Here is a 26575-nt window from a genome sequence, read left to right as displayed (position 1 = left end):
TGCATGTAAATATTTATGGTGCCTAGTTTTCTGGTGACACCCGTCCTGGGTAAATGAGGCATGGAAAAAAAGGGGTGCTGCTGACTTGCTGGCACCTCACCCACCTCATGAGTTGACTTCAGGAGGAGTTGATGATTTAATGAGAGTCTGGCAGCTAGAAACCTCTGTGTGTATACGTGGCTTTGTGTATGTGTGTTGCTGTTTTCTTGTTTACCCAAGCCGCTGAGTAGTCCAGGGTGACGGTTTTTGAAGCAGCCGACCACTGCCCTTCTCTCCGCGCCTCATTTGCAGAGAGCCATGATCTCATTTAAAAAGCAGGAGGGTCCATTAGTACAGCGTGACGTGGCCCTGTCACCGCCAGGCTAGCTGGACGTCTAAGCGCGGATATGTACAGATGTTTGTGTGTGTGTACAAACAGGAGGGAGACCATTTTCACTTTTCAGTGGCTCGTCATTATTCTTGTGGTGTTACAAAAATACTTAACTGGCTCATATTACATCTTTTTGCTTCAGGGAGAGGATTCAGAAATGGCTGTTGACCCCTCGCAAGTCGGGGTCTTGCCACCCTGGCCCACACAAGATGCATGTGTGAGCATTCTTCTGCCATGCAGCTTGTTATCCTTTCTGTTTGGCTGGATATCTTGTTAGTGGTGCTATACAATTTTCTCAAAATGGAAGGCCCCGTTGCTAAACCAGACTGCCGAGAGTTTGGCGGGTGCAGCCTCGTGGCTCACTTCCTCTGGGCATCAAATGATACCAAATTCATGCTGGCGAAAGGCTTGGGGAGAGTTTGGGTTGGTGGTGGGAAGTATATTTATGTTTTTGTTTTGAATCTTATCTGCTGTCTATCACGACTGCAAATTGGTTGTTTGAAGCACATTTTTTTTGGGGTAATTGGTGTTTTTGTTGTCATCACTTTATCCGTGGCTTTGTCAGTGTTGACATCCCAGTGCTCTTTTTTTGTTTCTCAAACTAAATCACCACATTAACATATGTTGTCCACTGAGCAAAGAGTCGGTACCAGATGTCAGTGTGTAACAAACATTTGAGCACTACTCTCAAGGGCCACAGATGCTAACTCATATAAACTGACAGCCCACTGGCCTTGTTTACACTTGTAAAAAGACCCAACATGCTTTCTGAATGTGGTTAAAAGAAAAAAATAAGTAGTTGTTTGTGGATGCACAGATACCGAATTGGATATTGGGCCGATACTGACTTAAGCTGGATCGGGTATCGGTGAAAATGGTATTGATCTATTCAATTCAATTTTATGTTTGTATACAATATATAATATATACTGGAATTTTTAAATTTGGATCAATTTGTTGCTGCGTTAAAAAGGTTTACAATTGAATTGTAATTCCTATTAATTTTGATGATTTATTTTTACCAAGTTGCCGGTGTACAATTTTATTATTCTAATATAATTCAGTAAAATTTTAGCACTGTATTTTTTTGTTACATTTTGTTTTACAAAGTTTGGAAAGCAATGTTTAAGTCAAGCCTGGTCCAGTCACTTTCACACAGTGAGGCATGCAGTTTATTAATAAAAACCAAAACCATTTCAGCCGATACCATGTACTGATCTGGTAGCCCTAACTCCAGCAGGAAAGATATTCGCTCACGTTAGCAAAAAAAGAATGGAAATGTGCCTATTTGGCGATTCTTTGGTCTTAAACCAAATGAAAAAGGAGAGCCAGAGAATGCAAATGAGATGATTTGTAAGCTGCGCAATAAAAAAGTCGGGACTAAAGTTGAAACGCCACAAATCTTGACTCCCATCTTAAAACTCACCATCCAACAGAATATGCAAGTCTGCCTCATACTCCATCCACAAAGAGCAGCTGGATGAAAACTCCTACCACAAATTATAAACGTGACAGTCAACAATAGCGAGACTGTTCAAGGGCAGTTACTACCAGTTTGATTGATCTCAGCTTGTGCAAAATAGCATTTACTGCCCAAAACGTTTTGGCCACTTATGGATATTGCATATTTCTCTCCAGTCCATAGATATTTATACCTATGTGCATCTCTCTTCAGCTTTTTTTGGACGACAGTTTCATATATTGTTTTTCTTAAAGCAATATCATCAGTAGAGGAATTTCAATAACGCCCAACCCTATTTCACATGCAGAATTCTGCTATAAATCTACTACTAACAATAATAATTATTATAATAACAATAGGGACAATAGGATGGCTTTCTTTGTGATGTGCAATATGTGCCTGTCATGTATATTATGGCAATAAAACAATAAAACTGAGAGTACTCTTCTCAAAGCTCACTCTGCCTCCCTTCCTCCTCACCTCTCTCAAATCTAGCACATTACTTCTCTGATTAAATTAAAATGTCTTCAACACGTGTCTGCAGGTCTACTCCAGCAGTTCAATTTGGATCAAATTTCTCACCTGCTTTCAAGTTGTTGACAAAGCCTATTGGAGATTTTCTGCATCACTTTACCCTCATTGCACACAGCTAACTTTGTTCCGACCTTTTTAATCCAGAATCATTTAGATTAGTTAAATTGTGTTTTCCATGTCCCCAGAGGCCTTTTCTTCTTCTGTGTAATGAATAGCACGAACAAATGCTGGTGGGGAAATTCTATCATTTGAAAAACCATCAGCCTGAAACAATCAAGTTTTTGCAGAGAGTGATTTTTGTTGTTGAGGCAGAACACTGGGACTCAAGGTACTCATTTTCTTTTGCTACAGAGTCTCATAATAGCAAATAATTCATTGACTTCATTGATGGAAAAAGCAGGGATTAAAATTTTTCAAACTTGTACGGTTATTTATTTTCCCTCTTTCCTCTCAAACCGTTTAAATTGTTCTTATTCATTCATTCACAAAATATAAAACACATTGTAACTATCTGCCGCTACTGACAATATCTTTAGACAACATTTTTTGGTTAGGGTAGGACAAAGAATGTATCATCTAATACTTGGCAAAGTTAGTGGAAGTATACACGTGTGACTAAGTCCGGTTTTCAAAATAAGGTGTTGACAAAGGGAACTGTATATACAAAATACATACATGGAAATAAGATTGATTGGATTATATTCACCAGAAGTATAAAACATTACGTGCCCCTTATAAATTAAAAAGGAAATACCAGTAATTTGTGAGGGAAATGTCTTTATTCTTTGATTCTTGGGTTGTTGGAAAAAATGTAATAAACAATGCCTTACAATGACTGATATATTTGACTTCAGGACATCTCTGACTACATACATGCTGAAAATCAAACATTTTTAGTCTATCAATTTCGATATTTTCCCAAGTAAAAGTCCCTAGAAGTGTATGATTCGCAATACACATCGAAACGGCACCCGAGTATCATGATAGTATTGAATCGGGTGATAGGTGTATCATCCCAGCCCTACTTCCCAGTGATTTTGACACTCTGGATGTGAGATGTGACAATCAGCTGTAATCTCCTTGTCATTGGCTTTCCCAAAGGAGGCCGGATTGTGTGTGTTGAAACCTCAATACAACGCTCCTGTTGTGCTATCCAAGGGCACAGTTATTGAAGAGATGTGTCAGTCACAGCAGCAGAACAATATCCAGAGTTTGCACATTCACAGGTTAGCTCTCTATTCTCCGTGCCTTGTCACTGAGGGACATTCTGCAAGAGTCCACCTTCAGAGATATAAATCCAGTCTGAAAGGGGCTTAAGACTGTGATTCAAGGAGAATACAGCCGAGAATGTGGCATACGCATGGGGGTACAGCCCATCCCAAAATGCACTGGGCAGAACAAAGCAAAAAAACAACTTGGACAGACCACTAGTTTATCACAGAGCATTGTTTGGTTGTGTGGCATATGCAGTAGCATCTATCTCTCTTTTAAATTTAGGTGTTGCTGCTATCCTTAACTGAAGTGGGCTGTTTAACAGAGGTCAGTTTGAAAAGTAATTCCACTTTGCTGCCACTGTGGTGTGAAAACGCTTGCTATTTCTGACTGAATGAGTCAACGACACAACTATCCTTCAGTGGGGGATTATTAGTAGTTCTTTGCACTAGCCTTGCATATTTGAGTTGATGTTGAAGCCCTGTCTCATTTTTTTGACTCTGCAACAGTTATAAGAGTTATGTAATGCTGTGTAATGATTTATAGAGCAACATGTGGTACTCTTTGGTCAAACCCCCTGAGAGGTCATTGTCTGTATGATTAATAGAATGATCTATCTGAGTGTTGAGAGACATCGGAGGACTGGTAGGTTAGGTGACTGAAGATGTGATATAGTGGTCCTGACTATAAACCTGCACATCAATAATTCTTGCCTGTCTTGATGCACTGAATAGCTTAACTTTGCCTCGTCTTTCACACTGTGCAGTGAGCGCTAACCTGCGTTGGCAAGGTGCTGTGGTTTTACTCTTCACTGCTTCTGGTGGGCAGCCCTCTACACACAGGCTTCCTCACAAACAAGGCTGACACTGCTTCAACACGCCGCCATTCATCTTTGCTAATTAAGTCGGACAACGCGTTAGTCACAGTTATGCTGACTATCAATCACACAGGAGGACCATGAAACTGGGGGGCGGATGGAAAGACACATGATGAATGGTCCTTCCTGTGTGTCTCTACAGCCCTCATCCTGGAGTTCTACCCTCTCTGTCCTAAGCCCCTCCCACCAGACGAGCACGGCCATATGCACGCACTTCATACAGTAACCAATACAAGTATTAGTCCATCATTTCAAACATCATCCTGATTATGATTGTGATCCCGATATATAGCGGCAATTCTATGAGAACTACCGTCCTCTTTTCTTTGCAAATTGGTGGGCCTGTAAAGCCCTTTGAGATGACATACTGTGATTTGAGGCTCTAGCGAGCACTACAATATCGGGGCGTTTCAGAGATGGAGAGAAAATGTTGCTAATAGTTTAGCCTTCTGCTTATAGTGGGGCAGCTAAGCTGAAATATTTGTAACAATTGTGCATTTTGCGATAAAAGCAACAAATTTGGCACAGATGAAGGTTTATATGTTAGAAAAAAATATAGATATTGGGGCGCTGCCAAATAGGCGCTAAATGTTCCAAAATGATGTAGAAAACTGATTTTATGACTCTTGATGAGTTCCAAGGTGTGTTAAAGCTGATTAAATCAGCTGTCAAAAGATCACAGAGATGTTTTTTTTACCTCTTAATTTCTTAAGGGTACTTTTTAAAAGCTTTTAACCTGAGAAAAATGCGAAAACCAAATAAAAGGAGCATGGTCACTTCAGGGTCAAACTTCACCCCCTTGCCTTCATGATAGCATGACAACCAATACAACTTTAGAACGGCAAGATCTTCAGCTTTCCATCGGTGTGTTTATCTTTTCATTAGCGGTAAAAAAAGAACAGCTGTGACCTTGCTGCAGCCTTCAGCAGAAGGCTAAACTATTATCAATATTTTCTCTCCGTCTCTGAAACGCTTCGCCGATTTTTTTCACTAGCCTTGCCCCGGTAGTCGTGTTACCGGTGTTACATGGTGTTTCGAGCACACACCCATTACATTACTTGCCCACCGCCCCCACCGTCATTTTTGCATTTTTAACAGAAATAAAACCCATTTAGTTCACCTTCGCGTATCAGCGGCGTGTTATCAATACACTTTTGGACGACGGATGATAAAAAACTGGAGTAGCAGGAGATTTCACACATGTGACGAGAGAGAGTTGACAGACAAGACGATGGCGGAGGATTTGGTATTCAAGCGAAAAGTAAAAGCGCTTCTTTGGCAATATTTCAGATTTAAACCTAATACCAGAAGGGCACAATAACGTTAATGAGGAAATCGCTGTGTGGAGGACGGAGCGGTCACAGCTGGAGATGCCTAATTCTTCTTTACAATAATTCACATCATGGTTACAGTCAGGCAGGCAAACTCATTAAAATATGCAATGATTAAGATTAGTGTATATGATGGAATAGTGGCATTTCAATGTGCTTTAGTGTCTTTACGGAGCAGCACGGTTGGTATACATAGGGGAGCTCAAAGATGGGTGGTGTGTGTGGGCCGGTCTGGGCCAAAATAAGCTGATTATTAACCGATAACTGACAAGATTAGTGCGTCGCATGCAGCGGTGCTATTTTTAGTGCCTAACAAGCCACCCAGCTGCAACGAAAAGCTGATGCACACACAGGTTAAATCCATCATTTATCACCAGCTGCAGTGTTTGCGCAAAACCGACAACTGAGCAGGACCGCTGTCAGGCAGGGGCAAAGGGCACAGCTGTCCCCAGGCCCATGGATAGGGTGGGCCCAAGGCCAGGGAGTGAGGCCCATGTAAAGGTCTATGTTTGACCCTTAAATGGGATAAAGAACAACACTTATATCACTGACAGTACAAGTTAAATATATTTACATGATAAATACATATATTGGTATCATTAAAACACCTTTCAACTAATCGTCTCATACCCCCCACCCCCTGCTGTTATTGTGAAAATGGTTTGGTCGAAACTGGACCCGGAAAGCGACAAGGGGTGCGCACCAAGCCCCCAGGAAGTGCGTCGGTCATCGATTCTGTAAACGGAGCAGCGCAGTGTGTGTACAGTTTAATTGTCGGTGAATAAATGCTACAACTCCTCCAAGCCATGCTCCCGTATCCTGTAACACCGGCTCAGACTCACTTAAGGTGGGCTGTTAAGGTGGACTAGCTATTCTCCTTTAAGTAACAAGCCGCTCCTCTGAGTTTTGCTCAGCTTTTTAGCTATCCGTACAGTAACGGTCACTGTTGAAATAGGGCCACTGCCGTTTAGTCCTTTTTGATTTTCATCTCACAGCAGTACACACAGTACGAATCTGTCAGATAAAATAGAGGACACATTCATCTTTGTGTTCAGAGTGGTAAAGTGCCCAAGGTCTGCTGTTATAATAAGGAAATAAAAGTTTTAAAGCCCACATCACCTTCTTTCAACAACTAAAGACACTATTAAAAAAAGTCCTCTTTTTATTTGTTGTTGGTGTATGTGGCTGTTCGCCCAAAGCATTCCTATTTTCAGTACTCTCTTTTTGGCTTTTGCAAAACCTTGTCATTGCTATGACCCCTTTTCTGCTATACATGTTCTGCATTTGTCAAAGTGTTCTTTTGCTCCATACTAATAAGTGTGCAGTCCAATGATTATTCTTATTGTAAACTCCGCAATATATAATAATGAGAAAATTCTCTTTAAGTGTACAGGATCGTGTTGCTTCATTATATATATATATATATATATGGAACCTATTAAAATGAGATGGAGCATACACCAGTTCAAGGGAAACATCTATACAACCATCCACCACTCAGACCTCCACAACCATAATTAGTTGCACACTATATGAATACATCTATAGGAGACATAGAAGTGCAAATGTTACTTCTATGGTAACATTGAAGGCTTCAGTTTGAGGTTACGTTGCATTGGATTCCATTATTGTATTTGTCTTTATATCACCTCTGAACATTTTCTGTATTCAGGATCCAGCTATGGTGTTGCGCAGTCCTGTTGCGCAATGTTTTTTTTCTCCCCTTTGTCAACAGAGCTGTGTGATGTTTTGTCTGTTTGCCCAGTAAACACTGTCTAAAAGTACAGCACAGCCCTAATGGCTCCGCTGGCTCAAAGCCTCAACAGTGTGGAGGAGCACAGCTCTGATGTGAAGGCACCGAAGTTATGCATTTTCCATAAAACATTACACACGAGCCTCAGGTGCTTTTCTCTATCAACTACTGTACGTACTCTCACCACAACTGTTGTGCTTCTTCCAGTAGAGAGAGAGCTGTTGAAAGAGCCTGCAAAGAGAATACCTGTCAACAGTTGATGCTTCCTTTGAAGTGCAGGATTTGCTCGCTTTCTCTTTGATAGACGCATGCAAACATGCACAAGAACGTGCCAACTGCGCATCCGTCTGAAGATTTCTTCCATGACGTTTGTACTCCAAAGAATTCTTCTCCTTTGATGGTGATACTGTACTCTCTACTGTAACTCTCATAACTTTTTACATGTTAAAGTACAAGGTTCTGTTCCCGTTATGATTCGATTTGAAATAGTTATCACATTTAACACCTACATACTTCTTAACTTAAGTAAACTTAAGTCCCACTGTACACTTGAGCAAGGATGAAAGTGTCAATATTGTACTTATTATTAGTACTTCTACCGAGGGAAAGCTAGTGAGAGATTGTTTGTTTTCATTCACACAAGGGTACTCATTGTTGATGTAGGCGGTATAGGTGAAGTTAGTTATAATTAAAGGCAAAGGTATGTGACTGCAGTGGATCAAATACTCTTCGACAGCCAGAGACCTGCAGAAAGTCCTTCTACTAATAAAGTATATGTGATTAACCAAACAGGGCATCAAACTAACTTTTTACATTGGTTGCACTCGTGCGCCTAACTTTTTCATTTAGGTTGCACCAGCACGTAATTTAGGTGCACCGATACTTCCACGATACTTGTTCAATACAACGGTAAAAATCAAAAGTAAAACAATAAATCCCATGTACTTCAACATCCACTCCTTTATTACCATTTGCAGGTCATAATTTCCTCTCTATCTATTTTATATCGCCGTGAAAACATATCCTTCAAACAACTGGATTTATTCAAGTTTCTCACCAAAAACTACATTTTTACAAGATTACATATGAACACATCATGATAACGTTAGAATTTACCTTTGCCCGATACTCATCTTTACCGAATAGAGCCTGAACGCATCATAATGTAAAACAATGGCACCTCCCGTTAAGCTCTCGTCCTGATGATTTCAACACGGATTTGTTATTCACACTGTAGCATTATTGATATTTTTATGTTACTGTGTCCCAAACAGTCTACCTACGGTACCGTCAGGTATCTACATGTTTACAGTGCATAGCGAGTGTGTAGTCAAGTGACAGAGAGAGAGATGCGAGCAGAGCAGATCATCTGTTTGGCGATCATTGGAGCAGAGAAGAAATTAGTGTTCAAATTGTCTTGTGTTATTAAATGTACAGATGTCACACACACATTCACACCGTTTGCTCTCCCCAATTGTGAAATGGGTCTCTGATCAGGATTAAGCATCTTACTGGGGACCGGGGAGACAGGTTGGGGAGCGGTGCTCTGCCGGTGATGTCGGGTCTGGGCTTGGCCGTTCAGGGCCGGGGACAGGTGTAACGGGCACAGCAACATTTTTCTTGACAAAAAAATAATCAATAGTTCTCTTCATTTTGAATTATCGATATATTTTATGGTTGTGATATTGCTCAAAGAGGAGTACAGTGCGCGGTTTGACACGTACACACAGAGACAGACCTGTGAGACGCACCGGCGCGACCAATGAAAATATTTAGTAGCACTTGACAGAGTTTTGGTCGCACTCTGGAGCCCTGGCCAATATCATTTATTTTGTAGCTGAAAAATTTCAATCATTAATTGAGCAGCATAATGTGTTGTTTTAGCGTCAGCATCTGTCTTGGCTGACGGGCAGGTCGAGCAGTGCACTCTGTATTCTGTCTGGTTTTAATATGGAGTGTGGACTCTGTCTGCCCAGTGAGTTCTGCTGGATGCCAGTTGGAATTGGAAACATGGACATCTGCAGGAGATGTGTTCATCGTTGTGTATAAATGAGAGGTTGCCTAAGAATAACATTGTTATTACACAGCAGCTAGGGGGAGGAGTGTAATAAATTAAAGGTTTTACAATGTACTTCTGTAGAAAGAAGGGGTAATTAATACTGTCCAGTGGTGCTAAAAAAGAGCCTTCATCACAAGTCCCAGAAAGATGGCATACAGGAAATAAACTGTCTACTTTCATTCTTGGGTCTCTATCTCTTGCTTTCAGTTTTTTATCTCCTCCTTTCCTTCCATCTGAGTGACGATCAATCTTTGCCCAATCAGCTCAAGGTCAGTGCAGAGAGACTGGACATGAGACAGAAATAGCAAGACATATTGAGCTGAGACACAAAAAAAAAAGGCAAAGATGTGTAAATACATGCAGGAGAGAGTGTAATGGGGTCACAAAGTAATAATATAAACAGAGATACAAGATGTAAAAACGCAATGAAAAGACAAGACCATGACATTTAGGTCAGACTGATGTCACTTGTTCACCTTTGCACCTTTTTAAAGTGGGATCAGCAGGATGCATCAGCACGTCATGGACTCATGCCTCCTTGTCGAGTGGTAGAAAACAGACACTTACTAATGTTGCGTCACCACTCAAATCTGACATTTCCACTCCCTTCACATCTCCTCGCAGGGGGTCGGAAGGGGCAGGTCACTGTTGTGACATCACAATGGGTGGGAAAGGTCCATACCATCCATCAAAGCTAAAGTGCCTATTAGAGGCCTTTAATATTTTACTAATTAAGATTGCTGAGTGCTCAACCACCATTCGCTCCAGCTTAAGTGGGCTAGGTTCACTATGACGTGTTAAGTGACATTGATTGCCGTACTGTAGTGTGCCCTCTGTAATGGGTTTTTGCCCTTCTTTTTGCCTTTCCTACTGTGGTTGTTAAGAAGATACTCTGTAGTCTGCTTAATATGTAATTGATGTAGTTGGTTTCGATCCTCGTTCCCCTTGACTCTGACCTTTTGCCCTCACGGTACAGCAAGGTTGGATGGTGTCCCCTGCTGGTCACTTTGTAGCAGCATTTCTGTTTTGATTATCCATTGTGTTATTGATTTTGAATAGTCTTCCTACATTGTAGGGATGCACAGATTGCAAACTTCAGGGCCGATAACGACGTTTAAAAAAACTTATTTGGCCGCTTACCGATACCAATGTTTTTGTTTATTTTGTTTTTGCTGTTATTTATTCCCATTTTTGTGCCGGAGAAACTAAAGACCACTTCATTATAAAATGCTGTTTTAAAGTTATTCAGCATTTCATTACACTGTCTTTGAATGAGCAGAAAATCAATCATACAAATTTGTCAAACAACCTTTGATATTACCTTCTTTCACATGAAAAAGATTCTTTTTTTTAATTTTTAAATAACCGCTTCAAAATCCTTTTCAGCTTCTATACACCTACCTGAGAAGAATGTTTCAGTACTTATACACAGCCCTACTAAAATATTATTTTTTTTAATCAAGCAATTAGAAACATAATCAGTGTTTTCCATGCATAGACTTTACTTGCTCTGCTTGCTCTTACTTACTTGCTCATATACAGTATTAACGGCTGCCCAAGTATATTGGGCGATCCATCTGAGCAGTTTTCATTTTTATTTTTTTTATCCGTCCGAGAGAACGCTGTCATGATCTGCAATCGATTAACTAGAGGACTAATAGCAGCAGAACGCTGCTGAGGCGCAGCCTTGGGTCTCTCTGCCTCAGCTGTCCAGGCTGGACAAACCCACGGCGGAGTCGCGGCTGCCTTGACGTGCTGCTGTACTCCGTTCAACCGAAACTGAATCCCGGTATGAGGGGACGGACTGCTGCACGAGCTGCACACCATGGAGGATGGTCCCACTGTAACGCACTGAGTGCTGCGTCACCCCTCGCTGGACTGACAGGCTTCTAGTGACACATTACGCACTCACGAGGTTCATTCCCATTCAGACCGCAGTGATTGTTTTTAATAAATCTTGTAATCCATTGTTTTACTGCTTAATTTGTCACTGAACATAACGTTCTTGTTGCTGATCTTTCTTTGTAAAGAAATCACACATGCGCACGGCACCAGCCGTCATGCCAGAGTCGTGTCCAGCCAGTGGCTTCTTCTCTGAATCAGCAGTTGGTTACTGTTGACCAAGACCGACCGCAAATAACCATTACAACATCTAGCCAACGCAAAATTGATGCAACACAACAGATAAACATCGGGGCACTACCGTCGGCGAATGTCATCTTATTTGCCACCAGGCCAATGGCAGTCAACAAGTCAAGTAAATCGGTGCATCCCCACTACATTGATACAAACTATATGTCGCTCTGGGGTTGTAAATTTTGATTTCTACAAGCTGTGTGTTTGCGTCACAGCACAGTCCAGTCCCGTCCGTGGCGAGTAAGCACTTTCTAATGCCGAGGCCTCCCTTGGAAAGAGTAGAAATGCGATCACCCATTGAAAGCACTAAGCCAGCTTGGCTCAGCTAAGCATGGCATTTTTTCAGAGGATCTACAGTTCACACACCCTCCGTCTTTTTGCACTCAAATCCCCGGCTTAGTTTTCACCTCTCAGTCTTGACACAGATAATAGAACAAGCCACGATAATGCAGATCTCCAGCCAGGGGTGGAGTGATCTGGGGCAACTGGATGACAAAGAAAATGCATAATTAGAAGTCACCACATATTCATGGTGTTTCAGATTGAGGGGGAATCAAGGGGTTATTTCACTGTCTGACCTCCTTGGTGTTTTTTACTGCTGAGGCAGACTGAATATCAAATGTCAGTTAAAAAAGTGTATGTCAAACTCCTGCTGATGACTCATAGCTTGCAGCCTTATAAATGTTTAATTATTAAGAAGATTTAAAGTCTGTCTGCTGCAAACGATTGCTTATGCACGATTCAGCAGCTCTGATGCTCGCCCTTAGAATATTTAATTTATAGTAATGATTACTGATGTCTGTATCAGATATATAATTTCTTAAAGGGATAATTCGGGTGTTTTGAAGTGGGGTTGTATGAGGGACTTATTCATAGTCAGTGTATTACCTACAGTAGACGGCAGTCGGCACACCCCCAGCTTGGAGGAGCAGACAGGAGTTACCGCACGGAAGCAAAGCAATGTACTACTGTGGACGGGGCTGGCAGCAAAACGTTTTTTAGCCACCTAAAAGAAAGGCCCACCTACAAAAATCGATATCAGTTTTAGTGTACGCTATATTTAGAATATTTTCGCCGGTTTATCTTGCAATGAGAGAGCTATACAGTCTATGTTTCCGACAGGGAACTGTTTTTTATTCTCTCGCCAAAGCCACCAGACTCCGTTGAAAAAAAACAGTAATTTTGCCTTGCAGAACATGGGGGTTGCTGGTCTACTGCTGCCTCGATCGGTTAGTTTGTTTGCACTATTGCGTGACTTTGGTGATCCGAACTAACCAGAGCGCTGACCGATAAATCCTATTTTCATTATCATCCCGATACAAACATGCACGATAAACACATCGCAAACGACTTCCTGGGCCGTGATGAATAAGATAAATCCTTTTATTTATGGATAGTTACCGAAACCCAGTATTAAACGGGCCACGGGTCTACACACACACACACACACACACACACACACATTCATGCATTGAATTCAACGAACACTTGTTACTGTAAGTAAGTGCAGTAAAACCTTTGCAAGTATAAAGCCTATACCTTATCAATACACCTGTTCAACAAGCATAAACATGATGTAAACATGTAGAAAATCGATATTTCATTCTGCTTTTTCCACAGTCTCTCATCCACCGCTGCTATGTTCACACAGGCACAGCGCACTAGCGCGGCTAATAGCGAATTGTTACAAACAAGTATTTTTGTTGAGGTACCTCTTAGTGAAGGCTCTGAATGGCTTTAGTTTCCTCCGGTAAGCAGTTCCAGTGTATGTGTCCATGCAGGGATTTTATTGTGAAGGTTGGAACGGAAGGTGTGAAGAGGTGATGTGCTGTTGTTGACAAGGTCTCGCTGTCTGGGTGCAGACTATGGAGCCTCTGTGTTATTATCATAAAGTATATGTGCAAAGTAACCCTCGGCTACACAAGCTAAAAAAAAAAACAGCTGCCTGTATGTAGTCAAACTGTTTAGCTCAGTTTACCACTTATCTTAAAATTCTTGTAAACTTATCTGCAGGCTGGGACAAAGCAGCCCGTCCTCTCTCTCTACCAGCAGTAACGTTACCTGCAGGCAGTGAATCACATCAGCAGAGGGAGGAGGAATGACCGACACTGACTCATGTCTGTGTTCTTCATTCTTTTTACATTTCACTCAGGAATATTATTTATTTTACTAACATTTAAGATTGTTTCCAGTGAGATATTGAGTTTATACAGTGATTTTGCTGTTGTAAACATTACTTTTGCTGCTTTAGAAACAACATTTAGCATAGTTATATTTGAAATATTGAATTATAATCCCGTTCTGTATTTAAAGACAACCAGACTGACAATACTAACAGACAACAATGATATCACACATCGCAGGCCTAGCCTAAACAAATTAACCGATCGAGGCAGTGGTACATCAGATTCTGGTGGCCTTGGCAAGATTATAGATAGATACAGTCAGAAAGGGCTGGCTGATGGCAAGGCAAAGCAGTGCAAATATTCTTAATATAGTGTACACTTAAAGTGATATTGATTTCTTTAGGTGGGCCTTTCTTTTAGGTAGCTAGAATACGTTTTGCTGCCGGCCCCATTCACAGCAGTACATTGCTTTGCTTCTGTGTGGTAACACCTGTTTGCTTCTCCAAGCTGGGGGCGTACCGACCGCCGTCTGCTGTAGGTAATACACTGACTATGTATACATACCTCACACAACACCATTTCAAAACACCCGAACTATCCCTTTAAGAAGATTATAAATCTGGCTGCTGCAAACGATTGCAATTCTGATGCACCCTTAGAATATATATATTCATTTCTTAACGGTCTGTTTTGAACCAAAACATTACACTCAACAAGGCCAGGAAATTAGCTCACAGTCACACACTTCCAGAGAGACACAGTATAAATGTATCTAGCATGACTGTGTGGCAAACCTATTGGCTTGTTAGCTCAAAATGATTTGGTAGCACAATTTAATGTCAGCTGTAGTTTTTGAAAATATTAATCCTTGAAGGCACAGTTTTTTTGTCATTCAGTTTGGTGCATAGTTTGAACTAAGCCCCAAGGCTAACATCATTGTGAAGTGAAAGTAATAAAAACCCACAACACAAGGAATTACACATTTGCTCTTCGTGTTTCTAAAATTGCCTATTTGCAAAGTAGCCTCTTAAGGTAAGCTCTTAAGGTGGACCAGCTTTTCTCCTTAAAGACACGTGCCGCTCCTCTGTGTTTTTCTCAGCTTTTTAATTCATTGTTAATATTTATTTTAACCGTTTAACCGATAGCGTTAATCGGTTAAAATGCTTTGTGTCGGTTAATGGTTAAACGGTTAATTATTAACATCCCTAGTAACAATAATTATGTTTTGCTTTTAATAGGAGACACTAGATAATATTTTTAATGGGCTATTTAGCTGTGGATGAATGAAAGGGTCTATTCCTGGCAACCTCAGCTGCAGAACCAATGGATTTACTTCATGTCTGTGAGCGGAGTTCCAGCAGCAGAGAAATCATATCAGTGATTTAAGTCTGTCAGCATACTGTATGTGCAGGAGGAAAAAGGCAGATCATTATTTCCCTCAATTAAGAAATAGTAGTATGAATCAGTTTTGATTTGTGCATAACTTTTTTTTCAAGCACTGGACTAATTAAGGCTACATCCACACTAATATGTTTTTGTTTTAAAACACATACATTTTGCTACATCTGTCCCTAGCGTTCACACTCCGCTGGCGTTTTCGAGCACCTAAAACGGAGACGTTTGAAAACGTTGCTGACCCCGTTTTAGGCGTTGCGTTGTAGTCTGGACGGACAGAAATGGAGACCTTTTGAAAACGATAATGCAGACACCGACTTTCGCTTCTTAATTGGATCTTATCAGTCATGACATGTCCTTCCCTGTCTCATCATGCCCCATTGGGTGAACCTTTTCCGGAAGAAAACAAACTACATCAGCCTTGACCACCAGTGGTTAATTCAACATGGATAACGAGTTCCCAGCGTTGCTGACCTTGTTGTCTACGCTAGCAGCTGTTGTGCAGTTACATTCTGCATTTCATAATGCTAATACTGCCTACATGCACAGGAGGGCAGCTATTATTCAAGCATTTTGCATCAGTTCCTGTGTCCAGCACTGCTTCCTGTTTACACCGGTATGTGCATGCCCAGTGTACGTGAATGGTCAGGTTGGTAGTATGGACGGAGATGTGTTCTGAAACGGCCCCTAAAACGCCCGTCTGGACGAAGATCGTTGTCGTTTTAAAAGAAAAACGTATTAGTGTGGATGTAGCTGAAAAACAGAGTCATTGGAAGGAGCTGATGTCTTTTGTAATTGCTAGACCTCTGATACTCGTCTAATTACTGTGTCTTTGTAATTGGAATTACAGATAACTACCAGGCTCCTGTTTCCTTATTGGCCTGGATAACTGGGTGTAGAAGGATGCAGGGGGTTGAAAGAAAGAAGAACAGAGTAAAGACGGAGAGAGTGGAGATTAAAATGGAAAAAAAAGGGGAGATTAATTGTCTGTTGTCCTAAGATTGGCTCTCAGCTTCCAGCTCCTCACACATCTTTACGAGGTCGAGATGAAAAGGAGCCCATGTGTCCCACATTCCACTGCTGATGAAATTAGGGCCCGAAAGAAATAGATTGGGAGACCCAAAGTGAGAGTGAGATAGAAAAAAAAGGGAAGATTGAGACTCACACTGGAGGACCATGAGAAAGTGAGGCAGATCTGAAACAAAGCTGGAGTGACGGAAATGAAAAGGATAGAAGGCAGGTGCTTTATCGCTACCCCCTCTACATTAGTTTAGTCCCCCACTTGACCTGTTCACTGAACAAGAAAAAATACGTTCTAATCACACCATTAGTTCTTGGATGATAGTTTGTAAACCCTCAACACTAATCCTTTTTAGCCATACAAAAATGGATGCAAATGCAAACCCGCTGCTATTTTCAATTACTGTAATCCTACTGGTGAAGGGCTAGCTTGGGATGATACGCTGTCAGACTTTTGACGCTCTATTGAAGGTTTTTTGTCATTGTGTGTAATGTTAAAACTACTATTGAAATACCCGAGTTAGAACCAGATAACAAAGCCATTCAATCCCCGTTAAGTGCTCTTCAGAATAATCCCCACTAATTGCACCCGTCCAATTAGCCTGTCTAGTTTTTAGAGTTACTCAAGTATTTCATGGACAGCTCTCATTCTTTGATCTTTTATAGCACATTTCTGTTTTCTCCATCCAAAGCCATGGCATTCTATCTTTCTGGATGGATCTGATTATCTCAACAAAACCAATTAAACCAATACAATTTTTCTTGCCGATATCGATTTCGATGCCTGAACTTGCGGTATCGGCTGATAACGAGTACCAATCCGATACCGGCGTGATTAAAAAAGAATATATAGTTATTCGGGCTGTCAATCGATCAAAATATTTAATCATGATTAATCGCATTATTGTCCATTGTTAATCACAAATTAATCACCCATTTTTTATCTGTTCAAAATGTACCTTAAAGGGAAATTTGTCAAGTATTAATTACTCTTATCAACATGGGAGTGGACAAACATGCTGCTTTATGCAAATGTATATATATATATATATATATATATTTATTATAGGAAATCAATTAACAACACAAAACAATGACAAATATTGTCCAGAAACCCTCACAGGTACTGCATTTAGCATAAAAAAATATGCTCAAATCATAACATGGCAAACTCAAGTCCAACAGGCAACAACAGCTGTCAGTGTGTCAGTGTGCTGACTTGACTATGACTTGCCCCGAACTGCATGTGATTATCATAAATTGGGCATGTCTGTAAAGGGGAGACTCGTGGGTACCCATAGAACACATTTTCATATCTTGTCAGAGGTCAAGGGACCACTTTGAAAATGGCCATGCCAGTTTCTCCTCGCCAAAACTTAGCGCAAGTTTGGAGCATTATTTAGCCGAGTACCCTTAGGTTTTTTAGTTTCATATGATGCCAGTATCTTTACTCTAGCTTTAAAACTGAGTCCGCTACAATCTAAAAATCGCAAGTTACGTTAATTAGTTGTTAGTTAATCAATTAGTGGCGTTAAAACGAATTACGTATCACTTTAACTTTGACAGTGCTAACAGTAATTATTATTATTATTATTATCATTATTATTAATATTGTTACTATTATTATTATTATTATTATTATTATTATTATTTAACAGCTGTTAAATCAACAATCAGTTCTTCTTTGCTGCTCTACAACAGTAGTTGCCAGTGGCAGCCATGATACCTCCAGGGCAACAGCACAGTGAAGACTTCTGTTTAGGAGCAGCAAAGGAAAATTGATTTCCGGTTAAACAAGTTGATTTTTTTCTGGGTTAATAAATTATGGTTTCAGATTGGTGCATTGACTGGTGCACTCGCCAATACCTGATACCGAATTATGGGCAGTATCGGATGCATTTCCATTACTGGTATCAGAACAACTCTATGATAGATCACCAAGCTACTCAAAGCATTGCAATGACTCCTGGAGGCATCATGCATGGATACATTGGGCATTCCTTAATGTTCTTTCTACTATTTCTCCTCAAGGGCATCATTCAAATGAAGTCATCAAGAGATGAGAGAAACGGGTGACAGATAAAAGATTTGTCCGCTCAGTGAGAAATGCAGTGTGATTCAACATGTGTGTATTATGTATGTATGCATGGGTATGTGTGTGTGTGTGTGTGTGTGGTGGTGGGGGTTAGTCATAAAGGCACCTCATCAGAATGCAACTGTCATTCAAACTTTGAATTGCAGCACCATGAACATAAAAATAGCCAGAGGTGAGGGCTTCTCGCCGATTACTCTGAAAAAGGAGGAATTCAATTATGGCTGTGCATTTATGTGTGAAGGGATTTGGAGGTGAGGCATTCTTAAGGTGTTTCAGTGGTGGCGGTAGGCTTAAAAATCCAGGACTAAGTTCGCCTGAAACATTAAATGATAAGAGAATTAAAAGAAAATGGCACATATTCACAGATTCCTGAACGCACACACGGCGTTGTCTACCACGTATGAAACACCACCGTTTATAGGCCCTGTAATAGCATTGCAAACCATTATCCAATTCAACCTCAAGACATTTTTAATTCATTTTCTTAGTTCATCTATTTTATTGCAGCAGAGTTACTCTGCTATAAAGAGGTTTGAGGTAAATTCTGAGTGTTATTTCCCTCACTGCTTAGAAGTTCAGACTCATTTGTGAAGGTGGATTTAATGGTATAGGCTGATACAATTGGTAGCTGTCCTTTTACATGGCATCCTTTTCATTGATTGGAGAAAGGCGGTGGCAGTTCCCTTGTTGCTAATAGCCTGCTGATGTCTAATCGGGGACTGGGTGACCTTTACAGGAGACACCCTACTTTCTTCCCCCCTACACAGCCATCCAGCCACACACACACACACACACACACTGCAGTCAAGGACTGTTAATCCGGTGAGTTAGCACGCGATCACCAAACCGTATGCCATTTCATCTGTCATCTCCAAGTGAAATTGACAGGTAATGTGGCACAAATGATCCCCTCCTATTCCATTTAATGAAACATTATACCCCTTATCAGAACAAAAACATTAAAGCATCATAAATAGACCATGATCTAGTACAGGTCTGGACAATAAAACAATCTTGAAAATGTTAACGATAAAATCTTTCATGATAACGATGATAAAGTTATGAGATTTATAACACTGGATGAACAGCCAATCTGTCTAACCATACTCTGTCGCTACTGTTGTGGCTGTTAAATAAATAAATCATTTTGAGCGTCACAACTAGCAGTGTCAGGATTTTGATTCGGAATCGAAAATGTATTGATATGAGCTTTTGATTTAGAACTTTGAAGTCAAAAGCAGGATAAGCGATTCTCCCAGTATTTCTTTTTTCTCTCCACTCTGCCTACTTGTTCTACGGTTTGTTATGTCTTTATAGCAGACTGTTGCTATGTATAACAGACCGTTGCTATGGGCGCAATTCTGATGTTGCACTCTGGCGGACCGTTTTTGTGTCACATTATTGATTTCTTAAATAAGTAGCCGTGTAATAAGCAGGATAATGTACAGCTAGCGGGTCATTGTTGTGAAATAAACCCTGACAGGGCGATGCGGTTAGGCCTTGTCGGGGTCCACGCCAACATGGCCCTTACTAATTAACTTTCTGGTTTCTTTAGGGTTCAACGTCCTAAAGAGAATACTCTTAAAACTGTAAATTGAGCATTATGAATAATAAATATGTATATGGTGACAATTATCATCATCGATCAATATAAAAAATAATATCATGATAACATTTTTGTCCATATCGTCCAGCCCTGGCTCATACATTTTCATCCCTCCACCGACACACACCCACAGACAGAGAAAGTGAGACATGCAGGATTCATAAAACTTGGAGAATCAAAAACTTTGTGCAAAAAAAGTTAAGAAATCAATTTTAATCTTTTACTAAATCAGTATCACATTATGAATATGGCTCCTGCCTGCAGGACATCTGAATTTGTGCGCAGAGTGTGTAATAGGGTGATCTGATCACACTGTAATTGTACTGAAATGAAATCACCTCGTCTCATTCTACTCGACTGGGGTGTCCTTACACCCGAGAGAATACTCACAATAACTTGGTCCTCGAGTAAAACGGCCTAATGGAAGTGTGAATGACTTTCACACCTTGAGTCTTTCTGCATGCAGACATAACTGAGCGTCCATAAGCCTGCTTGAAAAAAAAGGCAAATGGCCTATTGAGTATAGCTCACCAGACGGTGGAGATTCTCGTGCTCATTTTGGCTCGAATAACGTTTTCCCTTAATGCTTTAATTAACTCAACTTTGATAACTCCAACATTATTATTAGAATGTTGAATTAGAGCAGGTTCTGCACTTTTAAAGATCTAATTTCCAAGTGCGCACACCTGAGACAGTAAGAAGAGAGTCAGTCGGGGGGGTTACACACATCATGATGGTGTATTCTCACCAAAGCTTCACACACGAGTCCGATTCCTTGGCATCTCATGCCTCCGTGACTATCCAGTCCTCTTTGCTGCTTTCCGACAGTCACACATGCACAATGACGCATACGCATGCTGTGTCATGTTTCAGTTTATTTGGGACCGGAGCCAAGGCGGAGAGGGAAAAAAAAGCACTCAAAAGCAGGGCGCTACTACTAAACCTGAGAAGACACACCCTATTTTATCCCTGATAATGCTACACTGTGAACAACAACTCTGTGTGGAAATCAACAAGAGGAGAGTTATAAACGTTAGCTGTTAACAGCCGGTGGGCAGCACAATCCTGATTGGTTAATAATGGAGCTACTAACGTTAACGGAGGTTCCATTGAGTTATATTATGAGGCGTTCAAGTCCTGCTCAGTGAAAATGACTCTTGGGCGAAGGTAAATGACAACGTTATCATGATGTGTTCAAATAAATTCTTGTTAAATTAAGTTTTTTGGCCAGAAACTTGAATAAATCCAGTTGTTTGAAGGAGATGTTTTCACAGCAATATAAAATTGATATTAGAGAGGGAATTATGACTGCAACTTCCTAACACTAGCTCTAAACAGCTTGCCAATATTTTTTATCAGAGCAAATCTTTAACTAATCATAATGCAAATAACCACTATAGATGACAATAACAAAGTTCAGTACAATAATGTGTACAGTACCCTCCCACCCCCGAATAATAGAACTCCCCCGGAAGCCACGGTGTAATTCAAACACTGGAATTTGCATGCATGTGTTTTTCATGTAAAAAATATCAAAAGACATCAGATCTAAAATTTGATTCCTTCATTTGCGCATAGATTTCAAAAGTGGCGGATAAAATTTCTGAGTGGCAGACAAAAAAAATACTTGCCTGCCACAGTGGCAGGCAGTGAAAAAATGTGAATTTCAGACCCTGACTCCTGCCTGTTGATTCTACGGAATGAGAGAGGACACTTCTTGTTAACATCAATGGAAAAACTTTTAAACTTTTGTTATTGTTGTTACTTTTATTCACTTTCACCGAGATGTTTTTTTATGTCCGTTTGTTTGACTCCTGCGTGCCAAACATCCTCATGTGTCAGCTCAGTAACAAAGTTTGCTCTTACTTGTTGGTTATTTGAAATGGCTGCTGCCTGCAGCTCCGAAGGCACTTCATGTGTGAACCTCAAGCCCCCCGAAGAACAACACTGACTTTGAATTAAGCCTCGCTCTGTGTGTGTTCTTTTGGAGTTAGAGCCTCCTCCGCATCCCTTTGCTTCCCCACTCCGTGTCCATTGTTGTTCAGAGCCATATCTCCACACGCATGTATAAATTTACATATACACACACATTACTGGGCTCCGTCGCCGCTCTCTTTGCCTGGATGGCTGTGCAATTGGGTTTTGGGGATGCAGCCTGGCACTTCCTCCTTGTGTGCAGGCTCCCCTCATTACAGAAGCCTAATTGGGATTAGTGCAGCATTTTGTTTTGGCATTGTTAACGAGGCCCATGGTCAATGCCAATATCGGGCTTGTTCTTCTCCCCAACTCCAGGACGAGGAGATATTTGTGTGTTCATGTGTTTGAGCAAGTGTATGCTTTTGTTTAGTGTTGTTGTGGCATGCATACGTGTGTTTGCCAATTTTTACCTCTGTATTGGACACTGAAGCAGGTCAGGGAATCTTGTTTGGGAATAGTGTTGTCACGATACCAAAATGATGACTTTGATACAATACCCTGCCTAAATATCTCAAAACAGATATGGAACAACACGGCAAAAAACAAAAAAAACAGAAAAAGTAACGGGATAATAGATGACAGTGAATAGAAGTTAAAATTATTATTTTTTAATAAATTGAATATGTTAAAATGTATTCATTAAAAATGTACATAACATGCAGTAATCTGATGTCCCCTATAGTTGAGTTTATGATTTCTTTGATAGTTAACTTTATTTGCAACCAGATATCACTTATTAAACAGTTTTGTATAATGCTTTTTTTTTGGTAAAAAAAACTATATATACTGGGTAACCCTGCCGGCGTAATAGCAACAGTTCAGGCAGAGAGTGGTGCCTGTGCACGGGAGATGGCGAGAGGCTTCCAAAACAAAAACCCACAAAACGAAAATAAAATCAGATGAAGTTCTGTGAGAAGTTGACCCCTTTTTGGGGTCAGAAAACAGAAGATCCCGTAGACTTCAATGCAATTTGATGTTCGTGTGGATTATAATTTTGACACTATTTTTTTTACATTCATCACTTGTTATAAAAATGTTTGTTTCATGCACGTCTAATAATAATTTTGCGACCTTGCCTGAACCTGAGCGTTCGCGATACCTTAATAAAAGGTTGATCGCCATCATGTCCCTTCAGTCTTCCCCTATACAACACAGTGGGTGGATATTGCTTATCCAGACTTCTAAACATATTTGATTGAATCCCGTTAGGCTAAGTATTGTCTGTAAATAACCAACGTGTTAATAGCCAACTGTTTGATCTGTAGGCTAAGATTTCATTCGAGTCTGATGCTGCTATAATGTTGATGTATGACTGTATTACTGCAGCAGCCTCCTACTCAAGCTATTGTTAGCTAGACGCCATGCTAGTCACTATCACCAGCATCATTTAGTCATTTACCACACTGACAGTGAATATTCACGTATGTGCCTCAGATCTCAGTGTGAAAGCCTCGGTTAGCCCGCTACATAACAGCTTTTCTTCATTTTCCATTTCACTCCTGTGACCAGGAATGAAATTGGCACCTGCCACTTGCCAAATGAAGGGTAAATGCTGGCTGTGGCAGGTCAAAATTCCAGGTCACCTGCCACCATGGCAGATAGAGTTTCCTTATGTTAAGAAATATTATTTTCAAGAAGCAATTCCTAAATTAAATTTAGTCATGGATTAAGGTTACAACATATATTCCATAAATCTACAGTCTGGCACCACTGACTCAGTGTTTACAACTCTAAAGCATTCTACCTAGATTTCAGAAGTGGCAGACAAAAAAATTTAGTGGCCGGTAGAAATGTTCAGTGACCTGCCACAGTGGCAGGTGAGGAAGATTAATTTCAGACCCTGCCTGTGACAGCGAGTTTCTTTCCCAGAAAAGGAATGCAGGCGATGACGCCATGCTGGTCTGGTCTATAGCTTGGAGCCATAAAGCCCCTCTATTCGTGGGATCCCAATCCCAATGCCGTCCTCTAAAGCAGAGCTGTCGCACATCGACGCAACTCATATGAAATAGCCAAAGACTCTTATTAGAACACTGTCAACCTTAAAGTAGCTGTACTTATAAATAGAGTATTTTACCATTTATAACGGCAGGGTATTGCGATACCTTTTTCTAGTATCGATATACCGTGCAACACTATTTGGGAAGTCATTGTGTAAATACCATCATAATAACAAAAAAAATCTTTACAACAAAACATAATAGCATTTCAAAATATGAGTTCTGCTATGCCTTTTTAGATGTGTATTCTGAACAGATGTTTCCCGAAACAGTGGGGCGCTTTTCCTGCTCTGCGCATAATGGCAAAGATGCAAGCAGTTTATACCTTATATCCATCACAAGATGATGGCTATCTTTTAACCGGAGATAGATAACAGAATATGAAAATTGGCCTGAAAAAGACTGGAAAGAGGCTGGAAATGAGGTTTTAGGCTGTGTGTTTCACGCAGCAACATGACCGAGTCTCATTTAACCTCTAACTAAATTGATCACAAAAGATGAGATGCCATCAGAACACGGCTGATATAATTACCCCATTATACCCAGTTGTTCTTCTCTTCACTTGTTATCTTAATCAAAGGCACATTACTCTGGCCTATATAGCTTAGTTTTTTTTTTTGCTTCACCTGAACAGATTATAGGTAGTTCAGAATGTTAAATTGACCTCGTCATGCATGAATGTAAGATGTCACAGAATTCATTATTGTCTTGTTAATTCCCTTCAGTATTCATACATTTAAAACAAGAAAGCCTGAATATAGAAATGTGTATGCTTACAAAAAAATACCTATTCAAGAATGTTCATTTGCAGGACACAATGTCCACAGTTTCATTAGCTTTTAATTAATAGCATAAAGATCTATGTTTACTTGAAGGCATGCACTGTGATGAAAGAAAGTGTTTCTTCACCTACAAAGAAGGTAGTGTAGACTCTCCCTAATGAGCTTGTGTCCAGGGCTTCTCCTGGACCGCAGAGGGCCAGCCCTACAAACGCAAAAGTCTGACATTGTGTGACTGAGTGACTGACTGATGAAGTTACAGGATTGGTAGGCCTTGTGTTGCAGTGGCATCGCCTATTTCTCGCGTAAAATGTCTTCAGAAGTAGTTTTTCGTGGATTGTTGAGACGGAATAACAGAAAGTTTACGAGCAGGCCACCATGTTGTTTCCTGTTTGAAATGGCAACAAAGAACGTGTATTGCCAAGAAGTGAAAGTCAATTGTTCGTTCCATTGCAACATCAGCACCCAGCAGCAAAGCCACGCTTCCGCAATTTTGGACTGAAATCGACTACTGGACACCAGTTAAACGTCCGCATACAAAGTGCCGTACAAAGTAAAAGAAAATAATTTCTATTTTATTGTCATATTCTAAATGCCCTGTGTTGAACAATAACATATTATAAATATAATAAGCGTGTTCAGTCCAAAATGGCGGCAGTGGTTGTTGTCAAAGAAACACCAGCGTTTCGTCTCTTTGCTTCTATACTGTTTGACGGCAAGCAGAAAACCAGGGAACAGTCCCGTCTGGTTGAGTGGAGCAGCGCGTCCCCTAGTGTCCTCGCCGGACCTTGGTTTTGACTGAGTCTTGTCGCTGTTATTTTAGGAGACCATGAGTTGATTTTATCAATCCATTCATCCATCCATTAGATCCTGTAACCACCGGCTGAGTTACAGTTGTGTCGGTCTCGCGGGTGCCAATCCATCAGGGTGAAAGTGAACATTTTCTTTTTCTGTTGCCTGCCTGTCCGCCTCCCTGTATGTGGATGGATGGATGGGTGCAGCAGGTGGAGCTTTTTTTGGCACGACCAAGATCCATCACTTCAGAGGGATGGTTTGCTTTCCAACTAAAACTCCACAAACAGTTGACATAAATCTTCGCTGAAAAAAAAAGTTATTCGCTGTCAAAATAAATCTAATCTCTACATTTTATGAAATCATGCATTTTGCTGAAAAATACAAATGCTTATCTTTAAGTTAAATGACAGTTCAGATCTCGAGGAATCAAACAGAGATATTTGCACACATAAACGCACGATTGGCGAGCAGACTGCAAGCAAATTCTCCAACAAGCAAACAAAGTAAACATGGCACTGCTCTGTTTGATATGTGTCCTCAGCTAAACTGCTAACACACACACACACACACACACACACACACACACTGGCATGAAGCAATGTAAAAGATTTTGTGTCAGGCTGAAACTAAAGAAAATAAAAAAGCACATGTTAAGATAATGGAGCATGACAGTCAACTGTTCTGTCAATAACTCATGGTCAATTAAAACCACTTGAAATGGATCACTTATTGGATTTGAAAATGATTAGAGATCAATGGCTGTTTGCTGTTTGATGAGGATAAATTTGCAAAATATTTTAAATTGATTAGACACCTTAATCAGACACGGAGTGCTGACATGTCATCTGCAAGAAATAGGCACACAGAGGTGTGTAAATATGAGAACAAGGATTAATAGTGTGGGTATCCTCTTCAGTATTTTATCTACCCTGATCCTCTGATGAGGCTTTGTGCTTGCGTGTTATCAGCCCTGGCTTTTACAGTTTTTAATCTTTGCCTGTAAAAGACACTGATTTTTCTCCTGCCTTTCTCCTTTTACAGCTGAATATGA

At 40.5% G+C, this 26575-nt stretch overlaps 1 protein-coding gene and 1 long non-coding RNA gene across 3 annotated transcripts in view; both read left to right on the top strand.

Annotated features, from left to right (window-relative positions):
• The window catches only part of grid1a (glutamate receptor, ionotropic, delta 1a), a 327001-nt gene that overhangs the window by 131115 nt on the left and 169311 nt on the right, over positions 1–26575 (top strand). The window lies entirely within an intron of this gene.
• LOC119495292 lies at positions 3130–20447 on the top strand. The gene is made up of 3 exons (XR_005208426.1): positions 3130–3140; positions 11217–11222; positions 18878–20447. It is a non-coding gene; the product is annotated as an uncharacterized LOC119495292 (long non-coding RNA).

The sequence above is a fragment of the Sebastes umbrosus genome, chromosome 10 (assembly GCF_015220745.1).
Source record: "Sebastes umbrosus isolate fSebUmb1 chromosome 10, fSebUmb1.pri, whole genome shotgun sequence".
NCBI lineage: Eukaryota > Metazoa > Chordata > Actinopteri > Perciformes > Sebastidae > Sebastes > Sebastes umbrosus.
Note: the sequence above shows the minus strand (reverse complement) of the source record. Positions and strands in the feature narration are given on the sequence as shown.